Here is a 15,139-nt window from a genome sequence, read left to right as displayed (position 1 = left end):
TGTACCTGATAATGGCAAACTAAAACACAAGATGTTTAAAGTTAAAGCCGTCTCTGACCATTATATCCTGCCTTTGCTTATATAACCTGTTTTTGAATTTTCTATATGAGTTCAGTAGTTAAACCAACAAAAGAGCAATAGTGAATTTGAGACAAACTACAATGATTTTGGGTAGTATTTACATCCCACAGCAAGCTAGGGAAAGATTATTTCTTTGTTCTTTCTGGAGTATGGAAGGAAGATGAAAAAATATATTTTAAAATCCTTTAAACATAAATCATAAAAACGATGACTTTTAAGAAAAAAGAGCGTTTGTGGTCTACCCCAGGGCTCTGAGTGAGATTGGCAGGCAGGAGCTCCACTACTGAGCTCCAGGTCTGGCCTGAAAGTTGTGCTTTGCTGGAATGAGTCACACTGCATTTGCGGCATACTTCGGAATCTTTGAAAGTGACATCTTAAAAGTAAACATAAAAGACAAATGTCAAAAGACTACTCCAACCTCAGCTGGACCTGAAGACCCAGAATTAAATGTTTCTCTGCATACACATGGAGGGACCCATGGCTCCAGCCACATATGTAGCAGAGGATGGCCTTGTCAAACATCAGCCGGAGGAGAGGCCCTTAGCCCTGTGAAGGTTCAATGCCCCAGTGTAGGGGAATGCCAGGGTGGGGTGGTGGGAGTAGGTGGGTGGGTGGGGAAGAGGGAGGATGGGCTAGGTGGGTTTTGGAGGGGAAACCGGAAAAGGGGATGACATCTGAAATGTAAATAAATGAAATATCCAATAAAAAATGTTTCTCTGCTGTAACCCACTCTGTGTTCTCTAGGATTTCACCAGATCATCTGTCCCAGAGAAACTGTCACGTTTAAAAAATATTCCCACCATCACTATTTATTTTACTCTTTTCATTATGTTTTGTGTATATCTAAACACAAAGCATATGCCTGGCTAGAAAAAGAATGTTCTACAGAGCCTATGCTCTCTGAAAACTGTTACGCTGAGGGTGTACTCCAAGCCATCTCAGTAAACAGTACACAGAAACTCACCGCCAAGCCAAAACTTGTGTTATAATCAGCATAATGAAATTGCACAACTAAGCACTTTATATAGTGTTCATATATTTGAATACCAACCTTAGTAAACGGTACACAAAATATTAGCCATCTCCCAGGCCCTCTTAAGCTATACTTTTTCAGTGATTCTCGATGTATTCATTCTGGTCACTGTTCAAAAATTCTCCATGACGAATGGCTTGGTCCTTCCTTTTAAAAAGATGACATACGTGGGAGTCCATGCTATCCAACTGTGTATGAAATCCCTCTCTTGAGTTTATATTGTTTACATTTGACTAAATATGAATCTGAATTGGGAATCTGCAACTTCTAAAAGTATATTAATATTTACATATATAAACACATGGTGTTATTTTCACAAGCATTTGGATCCTGTGTTTTATAACTCTGACCATGCATAAAGATTCAATATCAGATTTTACAGACACATTTTGGGGATTCTGCTTTCATAGGCTCCCATTTAGTAGTTTGGAAGAAACTGATTTATCTGGATTTTTAACAAGTACCAAGTGATTCCCAAATGGGTAATATCAAAATCACTTATAGGAAAACAAGGATCTAGGTAAGAAAGGAACCAGGAATGCTTATCACATTTTCTTCAGTATTGCTAAGTCGAATGGTCTTGCTAAACCTTAGATGAGAAAACAGATTTTCATAGGCAACTTAAAAACTATACCCAGAAACCATGACATTTAGCAGTTAGGGAGAGAGTCTGGTGGAGACTGGGAAATGATGAAGAAAGAAAAACTGGCTTGGGAAAATATTGTAGAAATCAAACAGTTAGCCACTAGGAAGAAATCAGTAATGGAATATGTATAATGAAATAGGAACCTGGTATATACGGGTATTAATAAAAGAACAACACACCTAAGGACACATTTGCTCCTTCTGCCATAATTGCGTGTCCAAACTTTATTAGAACCATGCTTCTGTCTTGCCATCTGCATTTTATTCAGAATTTAGGAAACTGAGGAAGAAAGTAGAGAGAAATACAGGAGAATGCAAAGGGGAAGAAATTGAACCCTACCATAAAATACGAAGTGGGCTTGTAGTTTACTTCTGTAGAAAACTAGAAAAGTTCTCTTTTATTCCATCTACAACCGAGTGCTGCAGATAGGATAGAGAACAAGGTAAGCTAGGGAAAACAGAAGTGCTAGTCACTATTTAGGAATAAATATGTTATAGAGAAGTAATAATCATCAAGATTTAAGGAGTAAAAATGCTTACCACATTGTAAATTATTTTGAAACTCTCCTGCATAATTTTACATTATTTGAAAATTTAATTTTTTTTTTCTGAGACAGGGTTTCTCTGTGTAGTCCTGGCTGTCCTGGAACTCACTTTGTAGACCAGGCTGGTCTCGAACTCAGAAATCCGCTGCCTCTGCCTCCTGAGTGCTGGGATTAAAGGCGTGCACCACCACGCCCGGCTACGAAAATTTAATTTTAAGGTGGCTGTATAATGCTATTCCATATTTATTAGATATCAGTTTTTACATAGGGTGTTTTCAACCACTGACCATTAAAAATTAGTCTTAATGAATTGCAAATCACTAAATAGCCAGTTCTTACATTTCATTATTTTCTTGGTTTAGATTCCATTTTTGGTCAAGATACTAAATCAAAGTTCAGCAATATTTTAACAATATTTTTTAAGGCTCAAAAATATATGATTCTTTAATATCAACACTATAATAAAATAAATGCACTCAGAAATCCATGGAGATAACCTTTCATAAATTTCTATCATCCAGACATGTTTTATTATGTTTTTCTCTAATTACAATTATCTTTTTTAGTTATTAGTTTATTTTGAATAGTGATCAAAATCTAAAATAAAAGAATTGCTTATAATGACTTGTGTAAAAAAACCGATAACACCAGTTAGTTTCTCGGCTTTTCTCCTCAGTAACAATCAAGCATTTTATTTTTTATACGTAGTAGTCATGTCATTGTGCTAATTATTTGTTTTCTCAATTTTATACAGGATTTGTTAACTTCCTGTTATGCAAGATGAAGGCCTTCAGTTTGATAGTGCAGAGGTGACTGCTTTTCTTGGCAAAAAATTATTTTTTTCCACTTTCTTGCTTCATTATCTTCTGGCTTCTACATTTGCATTTGAGATTAAAGGACGTGTTACATTCTTTCTGCCTCCTCTTTTGTGTAATCCCCTAAACCTTAATGGAAAGAATTTGATAACAACATCCCATTTACAGCTCAGTGGTCTAGTCTCTCCCTCTCTGCTCATTGTCCACTATGTATCTTTTGTTAATTCCCACTTACTACAAGAAGAATTTTGTATAATGAGGATTGAGGGACGATGGAGGTTGGAGAGAGCCTCAAATACAATGAAAGTTGTTGGTTACTCCTAGCACACTTGTGCCACCATTGCCCTATGATCTACTGCAGGCAGGTAGATCTCCACTTCATGTTGTAGCTGGAGATATTGATGTAGCTGGGTGATGCTAATGACTGATTTTCTTCTCTGGTAGTGTGCAAAGTACCTTCTAACACCACAAACACCAGTAAGCAGTGCTAAAGCTTCCAGTAAGCATGAACTCGGTATCTCCATTAGGTATTTAATACCACTGCAGTCTTAAGTCCTTTGGGTCTATGTAACACCCCTCTACCTTTAAGGATTCGTTTTATATTGGTATTAGCTTGAGGATAATTTTTAGATTGAATTCTATCAGTGGAAATGGATTTCCATGATTTTGTTCTACAACACCCCATTTATGAACATATTGCTCTCCTCTATTAAATAACTATGTTTTGACACTGAATCTGTTTTTATTTAGATTAAATACTTGGATTCTATGATTGTTACCACAATCTCATGAATTGAAAGAAAATATAAGAACTATTGCCAACAAGTTGAAAAGAGGCTCTAGTAAGATGGTCTAACCTTTTCCCTCAAATTGACAGGTTGGCTGAGCTAAACATATGTTTGTTATTCAGTGAAATGGTGAGCAGGATCCAGGGCAACCTAACATGCAGGTTAAATACACTGTATGGAAAGCAAGCAGCAATAGACAATTGTTTCACAGAGAGGTCATCAGAGGTGGCTGGGCATAAAACCCTAAGTGCTAGCTCTGAGAAAAGTCACGTTCTGATATTTTATAATAAAGTCTTGTAATGTAAAAATGTCATATGGTACCTCATATTTATTTACAATGTTGACTATTAGTTACTGCGGTATTTAAATACTGTGATAGTTTGAATTTGGGAGTCCCCTAAAGAGTCATGAGACAAATCTCAGTCCACAGTCCTTTCTGCTGTTGGCTGGACTCTTTAGAAGGGGCTACCTAACAGAAGCTCTTAGGCTATTATTAGAGTTCTACCCTCAAAGAACATTATAAGACGCTAGTCCCTTTCTCTTCCTTAAATAATGTCTTGACCATGAGGTGTGTTCACCATATACTATCCCATTATACACTACTTTAGTATAGACCCCAAAGCAATGGAGAAAACTTGCCACGTACTAAAAATTCCCAAAGCTGTGAAATTCTCTCAGTGCGATGATATTAGGAAGTAGACATCTTTTAAGACTACACACACACACACACACACACACACACACACACATCTGCAGCATGTGTAGTTATACAAATATATATATATATATGTATATATACATACATATACATATATACACACATATGTACACATACATATATATGTATATGTTTGTATATATATATATGCAGCATTCTAGTTCTCTAGGGCACACTCTTAAGTCTTCCAGAAGACGAAGCAAACAGCAAGCACAGAAGTCTTATGCAATTGATTATAGACTTCTAGCTTTATTTAATCTTAGGTCATGGCTAGATTTATACTTATGAATTTCATAGACATGAAGGAACATCTCACTCAGTAATCAAGGCACAGAATTCACTGTGGCTAAGAGACATGACATGTTCTATGCTGTGCTTAGGGACATGTTCTGGACATGAGCATAAGTAGATCTTCTGAGACTGAATTAGCAGAGTCAAAGAAGAGAAATTATTTGTTAGCTACATAACAAATTAAATCTAAATTTTGCTTTGGCTTCAACTTCAGCTAAATGTCTACTTCAACCTACATATTCAGGTCTCTAACTTTTCCATCATTTCTGATCTGTGGTTGTTCTTATAAGAGGAATGCCAATTGTATGTAAAATATGTGTTAAAAATTTAAAATTATTATATGAATATTAACTTTCAGGCAAGCAAGGCAAGGCAGGCAGGCAAGCTGTGGTAAATTGAACTGTTTATGGTTTATATTTGTGAATGTCATCTGCTAATTGAAGAATTTATAATCATAAGGGTAATATGCCTGCTAGTGATGATTTTAAATACTCTTGATGTTTGGTGTACAAAGTGTTAAAATTTCCAATATTTTAAGCACAGAGGAAAAAAATACATCAATGATTCATTTAAATATCTTGAGACTGTATTAGACCAATATGTCTGAAACTTTAAGCTAAATTCAAAGCATGGAGTTTTCTTTAGAAATCAGATGTCTGGGTTGTGGTTAGTTACTGTTCCTTTGAGAGACTTCGGCTACAACCCAAGGCACACATTTCCTTCTAGACAATACTTACAGTATTAAATCCTATAAAAAGTTCTAGATTATATTTTTTTCTGTTTGCCAAAGACCTCATGGTTCAACACAATATACTACTCCTACAGAGTAGGACATTTAGACATACAGAAACAATGATGTTGAATCAATGATGAAACTCTGTGATTCTACTTTTCTCTTCATTTGAGAAATTTCTGGGTCACGTACAATTAGCAACATTATGAGTCTGTTCAGAAAAATCTCTTTGTAGAAAGTCCAATTAGTTAAGACAAGTGATCACCATTGCAATTGCCGTTGTCACCAACATGATAGAGCATCAGAGTGATTTAGCAATTATTCGCATTGTGATTTTTGTTCTTACCCTTTAGATTTTTGTTCAGGTCATAATTGCAGTACATACTAGAATAACAGAATCATTTGCTGTAATCAAAGAAATAGTGATTTAATTAAGTCAATATTCTTAACCAAGGACAAAAGAAATTTTGGAACTTTTTGTCATGCTTATATATGGTGATTCAAACTAGACTCAATAAAATTTATCACAATTAAATGCTACTTAAAGATACTGATGTTTTATTTGATAGGTAATACTAATTGAATAGATATCTGATATCTAATCTAGTTGCAGGAATCAGTGGTTAAAGTAACCAAATGTATGAATGTAAGTCATTGATTGTATTGCTCTTTCTCTTCTAAAAAAGTTGCTGAATCTAGTATGCATACATGGAAATTGGAGGTATGGAAAGTTTATACAAATGTCACCTTGGAAGGCAATGATACTTCTTATCATGCAACGTTTAAAGAAAAGAATTCTCCAATGACTAGACAAAGAATTATGTACGAGCAGATGTACTCGTTTGTCTTTTGCTTTCTGTATTATGAACGGTTGACTCAGATTATTTTTGACCTTGGATGCAATGTTCCTCCATGTTTATGACTGTTTTAATCAAAATGGCCCCCAAAGGCTCATACATTTTCATTTGTAATTCCCAGTTGATACATTGTTTGGAAAGCATTAGGAGATTCGACTTTGTTGGGGGTAGTAGGTAGGTCTTTATTGAAGGAGATATGTTGTTGGAAATGTGTTTGGCATTTTGAAAGCCACTATTCTCTCAGTCTTCTCCGCTTGACCCTTTCCTACCTGCTGCCTGAGGATCAGGAGGTGATGCTCTCAGCTTCTTATCTAGTGCCATGCCTTTTTGCCTTCCCCTCTGTTTTGTGCCATGATAATAATGGACTAATTCTTTGAAGCTGCAAGCTAGTCTCCAATTAAATGCTTTCTTCCAATAGTTGCCTTGGTCATGGTGTCTTATCACAACAGTAATTAAGACTTAGAGTTAGAAATTATTTCTACAGTTTACGGTGAATATAAATATTATAGTATAGTGTATACAGTAGTCACTCATTAGTCTAAAGACCATAACCCCAGAGACTTTCCTTTTAGACTTTCACATTCTTTCCTACTATATACTTGTTCAAATAATTCCATGACCAGACACCAGCCAGATGTCCTGTGCTGCAGAAGTCAGGAAAATTGTTCAAAGTATCTGAAGAAAGATACCTTGACCAGATTAACTAACCCCATCTTGCCTTTCTCTGACTCTGTGTTTGTCAGCTTAATTTTTACTTTCATGAACAATGGACTGATAGATGAATATCTTTGTGACATGGAACCAAAACTACCAAAAATATCTGGAAGCCCAAATGGGAGACATTATCTATCCTGATAAGGCTGGGCTCTGAAGCATAAATAAATCATAGGAGGACCAAATTGTCCCCACAACCACTGATAGTGATAGTGATAGTGATAGTGATTTTGATAGTGATAGTGATAGTGATAGTGACTGTGATAGTGATAGTGATAGTGATTGTGATAGTGATAGTGATTTTGATAGTGATAGTGATTGTGATAGTGATAGTGATTGTGATAGTGATAGTGATTGTGATAGTGATTGTGATAGTGATAGTGATTGTGATAGTGATAGTGATAGTGATAGTGATTGTGATAGTGATAGTGATAGTGATAGTGATAGTGATAGTGATTGTGATAGTGATAGTGATAGTGATTGTGATAGTGATAGTGATTGTGATAGTGATAGTGATTGTGATAGTGATAGTGATTGTGATAGTGATAGTGATTGTGATAGTGATAGTGATAGTGATTGTGATAGTGATAGTGATTGTGATAGTGATAGTGATTGTGATAGTGATAGTGATTGTGATAGTGATAGTGATAGTGATTGTGATAGTGATAGTGACTGTGATAGTGATAGTGATTGTGATAGTGATAGTGATAGTGATTGTGATAGTGATAGTGATTGTGATAGTGATAGTGATTGTGATAGTGACTGTGATAGTGATAGTAGTAGTGATTGTGATAGTGATAGTGATTGTGATAGTGATAGTGATTTCGATAGTGATAGTGATTGTGATAGTGATAGCTTCTTCCGAGGCAACAACTAATCAGATCACAACTTTATCTAAGCAGTTGGCTTAGGCCTGCCTTTTGTTGTCTTCTGAGATTTTCTTTCTGCTTAATATTAAAGACCATGTGAATACCCTGAAGATTGCCATAAGGGTCTCTGGAATTGTATTATTTCCTCTTCCCAACTCATTGATTAAAGCCCGTCTTCTTCCTGTTTGTATTTATTATTTTAGATCATCGAGTTTAGATAGGTGATAATGTCTACCCTATTGGGGTTGTCAGAGCCATAGCTTAGGATATCTCCCTTTAAAACTTCAGTTACAGAGCAAACCCTGAACCTGTTTATCCCAAATTTGCTGTCATTTCCCATAGCATTCACAGTAATGGTCCTTTCCTACATCCTCCAGCTCTGCTCTGCTTGTCGGGGACCGCAGAGGTTCTGTATGTGCCTGTGGATGGGGTGGCCTGCCTGCTCGAGCGTCTCAGGACTTGTGGAAATGATGGGTTGCCTTGTCTACGTCATTTATACTCTGACCTGTTGGCCTTACCTGGCCTAGCTAAATAAAAGCCTATGTTTTTAAGTAGCAAAGGTGTTATGATTAATGTAATAGGCTCTCAAGACCGGGAACCCTGAGTCCACATCTGAAACTCTTTAGATGGCATCATCTTAAGTTTCAGTTTCTTAGATGGATTCAAATAATGTACATCTATGGCAGTGGTCATATCTTCAAGAACTGCAGAGAAAATACTCTCTCATGATGTTCTCTTAGAGAAGAGAAGCTTCTCACCACACACACACACACACACACACACACACACACACACACAGACTTGGTGGTGGTATATAATCTCTAGTCTGTTTCTTTGTCAGAATTTGCGTAACAGGATTTTGTATCTTTCTAACATGGGTTTTACAGTGAACATTTACTTGGTTTTATAATTTGTGACTCTATAAGCAGTCTTTTACATTTTTTAGAGTCTACTATATTAGGTTTATTTAAATGTAACACAAACGTGATAAGGTTGAATAATGCCGTGGTGAGTCTGGGCTACATGGCTTAATGTTCCTGGCAGGTTGCATGCACCACACACTTGCCCAGGAGTTATCTGGATTCACGAATGGAACACACACACACACACACACACACACACACACACAAGCCAGTTAATTTTAAAATGCCTTAGCTACCTCAAAGGCTTGGCAATCCTAAACCTTCCCCTGGTACCCCAGGCCCAACCAGGGAAGTGGACAGTGGCCACCTACCTGACTTCTCACATGGCTGCTTGGCTTTATATCCTGCAGCTCCTATGTCCATTCTTCTCCCACCACTTCATGGCGATCCTTTCTCCTCCCCTCTGCATCCTTAGCCTGTGCAACCGTAAGGGTTCCACCCTACCTCCCTTTGTATAGCCACTGGCTGCTGGCATCTTTATCAGTTGATCAAAAAGCAGGTGGGTACAAGGACATTTAGCATTTGGATGGACATTTAGCATTTGGACACAGAGATTCCTGCTTGAACCAATCTCCAACAGAATAAATGAGTACAAAATAAATTAGTGAACATGCATGTGGAGGATCTATACCAAAATAAAAACAGTATGGTAAGGTACAAGCAAGACAGTAGTATGGCAGCTTGCTGATTGTATCCCTCACTAAGCTAGAACATCAAACAACCAAGCAACAATCAAATTTTTGAAAACCATTTATGTAAGGAACATATTTTTGGGGACATTAGTTGGGGAGATTTCATGGAAATTCAGGAATAGATGCATTGAAAAGAGTTATAAGGACAACTTCACTCTATTCAGATACATAGGGACTAGTGAAATAGAAGAGTTCAGAAAAAAGACTATAGATATACAATCAACCAATCTTCAACAAGTATGTCAAGAGTCCATAATGGGAAAAGATATCCTCATCAATAATGGTGATGGAAAAACAAATATCTATATACAATAATATAAAATTATATTCTTATTTCACATTAGATATAAAACCAACTCAAAACAGATTAAAATTCAAATTTCAAACCTAAAACTGTAACATGCCAAATAAGAAACACAGAAATATGTACTTGACATTTGTTGTTTCCTATTCCGACCAGCAGAGAAGAGCAACAACACTAAGTTCTTCAGAAAGCAGTTTATTCAGGAACCTTTCAACATCATGCATGGAATCTCTCTCCAGAAATCAATCTCTCCAGGAAAAAACAACAACCTGCCCCCAATTGCAATCCCTTATATATCATCTCAACCACGCCCCATCAGCTCAGTCCACGTAACAGCAGTCCATTGGCCAGAATCATCACTAGTCATATGATCCGATCTTGCATCATGGTGCACCTGCGCAGTTCTCACGATGTATGCGGCTTATTTTCAGGTGTATGAGGAAGTCAGGAGCAAGTCATAAGACTTGGCTGCAGTCCTGGGTGCCATCTTCGGACTGCTGCCACACCCGCTCCTCACAGACATTGGTTTTAATGATGAATATTGGGTCACAATGGCAAAAGCACAAAGAACAAAAATAAAAAGAATAGAAAGGAATACAGAGAACTACATCAAAAAGGCTTTCACACAACAAAAGAAACTGTCAATAGAGTGAAGACAGCATATGGGATCAGATAAAACATCTATAAGCTATGTAGCTAAGATAGGACCTGCATTCAAAATATGTAAAGGCTCATAAGTCCTTCCCCTCAATAACCTAACTTGAAAATGGGTAAAAGATCTAAATGCATTTTCCAAAATTAGTCAATAATAGGACCATGAAAAGATGTCAAACATTAATAATTACTAGGGAAATGAAAATTAAAATGACAATGTGATATTACCTCTTATCCATCAGGAAGTATATATTGAACATTAAAAGATAAGATTAACCATCTAGAAGATGCCTGATGTCTTCAAACCTTGGAGAGAAGGAATCCCTTGTGGGATGTGAGTGGGAATACAAATTGTAAAGATGTTATGAAAGACAGCTTGAAAGTTCCTCTCAAATTTAAAATTAGAGCTATCTTTATGACCTGGATTTCCCACTTCTTGGTATTTATCCAATGGAATTGAGCTAGGACCTGACAGGAATGTTTGCATTGCAATATTCATTGGACACAACAGCCAGCTATACTAACACCTTGGTGCTAAGTAGTAGACACAGAAAGTATGGTGCATGCATAATCAATCCTTAGCTAACATGGAAGAACAAAATTCCATTATTTATGACAAGATAGATTAACTTTGAAGATGTTATACTTAAAGAAACACTCAGAAAAATTTATGACATCACTTATGTGTGGTATTGAAAGAAGTTGATCTCATAGCACTAGAGAGAAGACAAGCAGTGCCCTGGACTACGATGTGGGTACACGATAAGGTTGGTGAGATGAGTATGAAGATTCTGTAGTGTAAGATGAATTTCAGAGATGCGGTGCGGGATAGAGTTAAATATCTGCTTAGTTGTTGGCAGCATAAACTATTTAAAGCTACAAGACTAGATGAGGTCACTAATGGAGGAGGCACAGGCAGAGCTCCAGAGACAGACTCTAGGTTTTCTATATCAAAACATCTGATACATCCTGAGTGTATGCTCAGTCCTGAATTTTTACTTTTTTTTATGCATTTCATTCTCTCGAGACTTCCTTGCTTTGTAATCATCTTCTCATCCATCACAAAATGGGTAGCTTTTCTAGTCCAGAAGTTCTCTGATGTGTTGCTCTGCCTTCCCAAAGCAATGTAGCTGAGTGTAATTGTGAGTCAAAGCAAACGTTTCTTTCTTTTAACTTAATTATTTTGAGTATTTTGTCACAGTGGGAGCAAATTGGCGAACCTAAAATTATTTATTATTTGTTATACGTATGATTCTTGAGGGTAGGGACTATTTTGCACCCCAATAATATCTGCCACATGAGTGAAGTATAGATTAGACTATAAAATGAATCAACTTATCAATTATGTCATAATGAAAACCATCTGGGACCCAGATTTTGCTTCTGTAAGGCATCAAGTTGTTCTTATGATACCTGGTAAAATACTGTTGTGGGTTCAATAGAATAGTGACTGTGGAACTGTAGGGAGAACAAGGAAACTTTAGTTGTCACCTTACCCTGTATTTACCGTTTGATTAACCATCTAGAAGATGCCTAATGTCTTCAAACCTTGGTTTGCTTTCCTGTGAAATAGAATTCATATGTTTTTATTGCCATCCTAGATTGTGTGCATGAAAACACTTTGTAAGCTTTAAAACACTGTAAAGTCTGAAATAGTTATTATTCGTCTCTCTGGAAAGACATATATCGTGAACCTGCCTTTGCCCCGGGTACTGAGCACTAAGATAAGGCGTGTTTATGATCAGAGTGTGCCATGTTTCTTTTTTTTTTATATTAATTCTTTTTTTAATTAGGTAATTTCCTCAATTACATTTCCAATGCTATCCAAAAAGTCCCCAATACACTCCCCCCCCCCAGTCCCCCACCCACCCACCCCCACCCCTTGGCCCTGGCATTCCCCTGTACTGGGGCATATAAAGTTGTGTGCCATGTTTCAACATGCACTTAGAGTCCACGCAGCGTATGGCAACTGAGCTGCTGTTGGAGCGAGTCTCCTTTCATTCCAGGAACCGTAAGGCTGCCTGCTATTACATTTTATATGTTGTCAGTTACAGCCTTCAGAGGGAAGTATCGCAGTGACGTCAGCTGTAGATTAAACGAGAGTGGTACTGGCCCTGAATGAAAGAGGCGGTGGTGCTCATGAGTTGGATTCCTGAGTTGGAACATGTTTTGCTTTTCTCCCTGGTGGCTCACCAGCACACGTTCTGAGCTGCTATTCAGCTGGCTTTGCAATTGGATCCTGTGTTGGAAATTACAATGTAAATGGCACTTTGTGGAGTTGGAGTGAAATCAGGAGGCTGGCTTATCTTTCTTGTTTGAAAACCTTTGTACTTACGTCTGGGTCTGCCCATACCCAAAGTGAACATCTACCTCCCGAAACACTAAAGTTATGGCTCTCTCTTCTTATGTCTTGGTTGTTTTGGAGATTCGTTTTATGCTACAGGTTAGACTGGCTTCAAACAAGCTATCTTCCCACGTGAGCCTCCTAGGGCTGGGATTTCAGGCATGCCCCACCATGTCCAACTGGGTTCTTTTAAAGTTCATGTATTTCTTCAATCAGTTCAACAGAGTTCTTGGCATGGAGAAGTAATCTTTTCTGTCAATCATCCTTTATTCTTTATCTTTCTTCATCTAGATGCTAATTGGAGGCAGAAAGTCTCTTCTTATGATCTATCTGACTCAACTTATGAGTTTGGGGGGGATTTTCTGATATAATGATTGTGGCCTCTTTCGCTTTTTACTTTGCTGTATTTTCTGGTAGCTGACTTTTTTTTTTTTTCTGAAAGGAGCTCAGAATTTCAGAGCAGTAAGGATTGCAAAAAGCACCTATGCAATCAGCTCTCCTTGTCTGTGGCTCTCGGTGGAGGCCATCAGTGTGGGCCTATTTGGGGACTTGACAGCAATCTAGTTCATAGCTGTGGCTTGGCTTCCAATCCAGGTTGACAACCTTTAATCTGCTGGTTGGCATTTGCCAGGGGAAAAGATGAATGAATTATTTCAAATCTACAATTGTGTTCAGCAATAATTGCTCAAATACATGTTCTACTGATTGTCTTTAAAAATATAATACTTAAAAAGGGGAATTATATAAATATTAATAAAATTGAATACACTTTCTCAAAATTGCAAAAATTCCCAAATAATCTCTGATTCCCATATTTCCAGTTCTAGAAACCTTATTGGATACCTTATAAACCTTTTCTATACATATTTGGTAAGTTCTGGAAGGTGAATTAATTTTATTTCAATGGCTATTGATCCTGTATCCCCTCTGTTTTATTTGTTTCTAACTTTTTCATAATGCTTTCATAATCCTGAGGACACTTTTCTTTTAAAAATGAAAATAATACCCAAAGCTATTAATTAAAACTCACCTTATTCATATAACTAGTCAGCTACTTATGCTGTTTTTATCTTAGTACTTTGTCATATCCCACGGTTGTTAAATGAGAACTACTGTTCAAATTTAACTGTTAATATTTCAATGGAATATTAGCATTTATTTTTGCCTCAGGTAAAATGTAGAAAAGCTAATAACTATTTCCTTCTAAAACCTTCACAATCCCAAAGGTCCCCATTAGCATTTCTCTGTCAATGCTATGTATAACCAAATAATATGGTTTTAATTGGTTTTCTAGATCATATTTGCTTCCCTTCTAAAGTGCCAGAGGCCACAAGGGCACTTTCTCTTTCTGAATGTGAAACTCAACTTAATATCTGCACCACTAACCATGGCTTACACTTAAGACTGTACAAATGACTGTCATTTCCAGACGCCTTTCTCAGAGTTTCACTCACTTAATCTTTAACATTGATTTGCTATTAGTATTTTTAATGTTAACAGAGGGATACACAGGTTAGACTTGTCTGAAGTCGACATATGGCAAATGACAAAGTTGGGATTTAAACATAGGCGGGTCATCCCTCCAGTCTGTGATAACACGATGTTGACGTAATTTATTATCCAAGCTGATACACTAGGAGTCAGAGTGGCAGTCTGCTTTCACTTGTGGTCACACCATGATTATCCTGTCTCTGAGTAATGAGCCAATACCTCCTGCCACAGCAAGGATGAACCTGACATGATTATGCTAAATGAGAAAAAGAAAAACAGACACGGGAAGAAAAATATCACTTCTATGTGGAATCTCAACAGAAAAAAAAAAATCAAGCATGTAGATACAGAAGAAAAAAAAAGCAAGACAAAACAAAAGAGTGGGACAAGAACCTGGGACAGTGGGGTAAATTATGACCCAGTTTAGAGTAATTAACTACAGAAGGCTGTAAGAGATCCATTTGCACGATGATCGGGACTCATGTCAACTGACGAGATTTTGCTCTGGTATAAACATTTAACAGATGGTTAACTCTCTGAGATGGTGGTTAGTTTCATTTTAGTGACCTTTAAATATTTTTTTCCTATAGCATCATGTTGCATTCCTTAAACGTGCAAAATAAAAATTATTCCCAACAAAGC

The sequence above is a fragment of the Mus caroli genome, unplaced genomic scaffold (assembly GCF_978045245.1).
Source record: "Mus caroli unplaced genomic scaffold, Mus_caroli_1 scaffold_17, whole genome shotgun sequence".
NCBI classification, from domain to species: domain Eukaryota; kingdom Metazoa; phylum Chordata; class Mammalia; order Rodentia; family Muridae; genus Mus; species Mus caroli.
Note: the sequence above shows the minus strand (reverse complement) of the source record.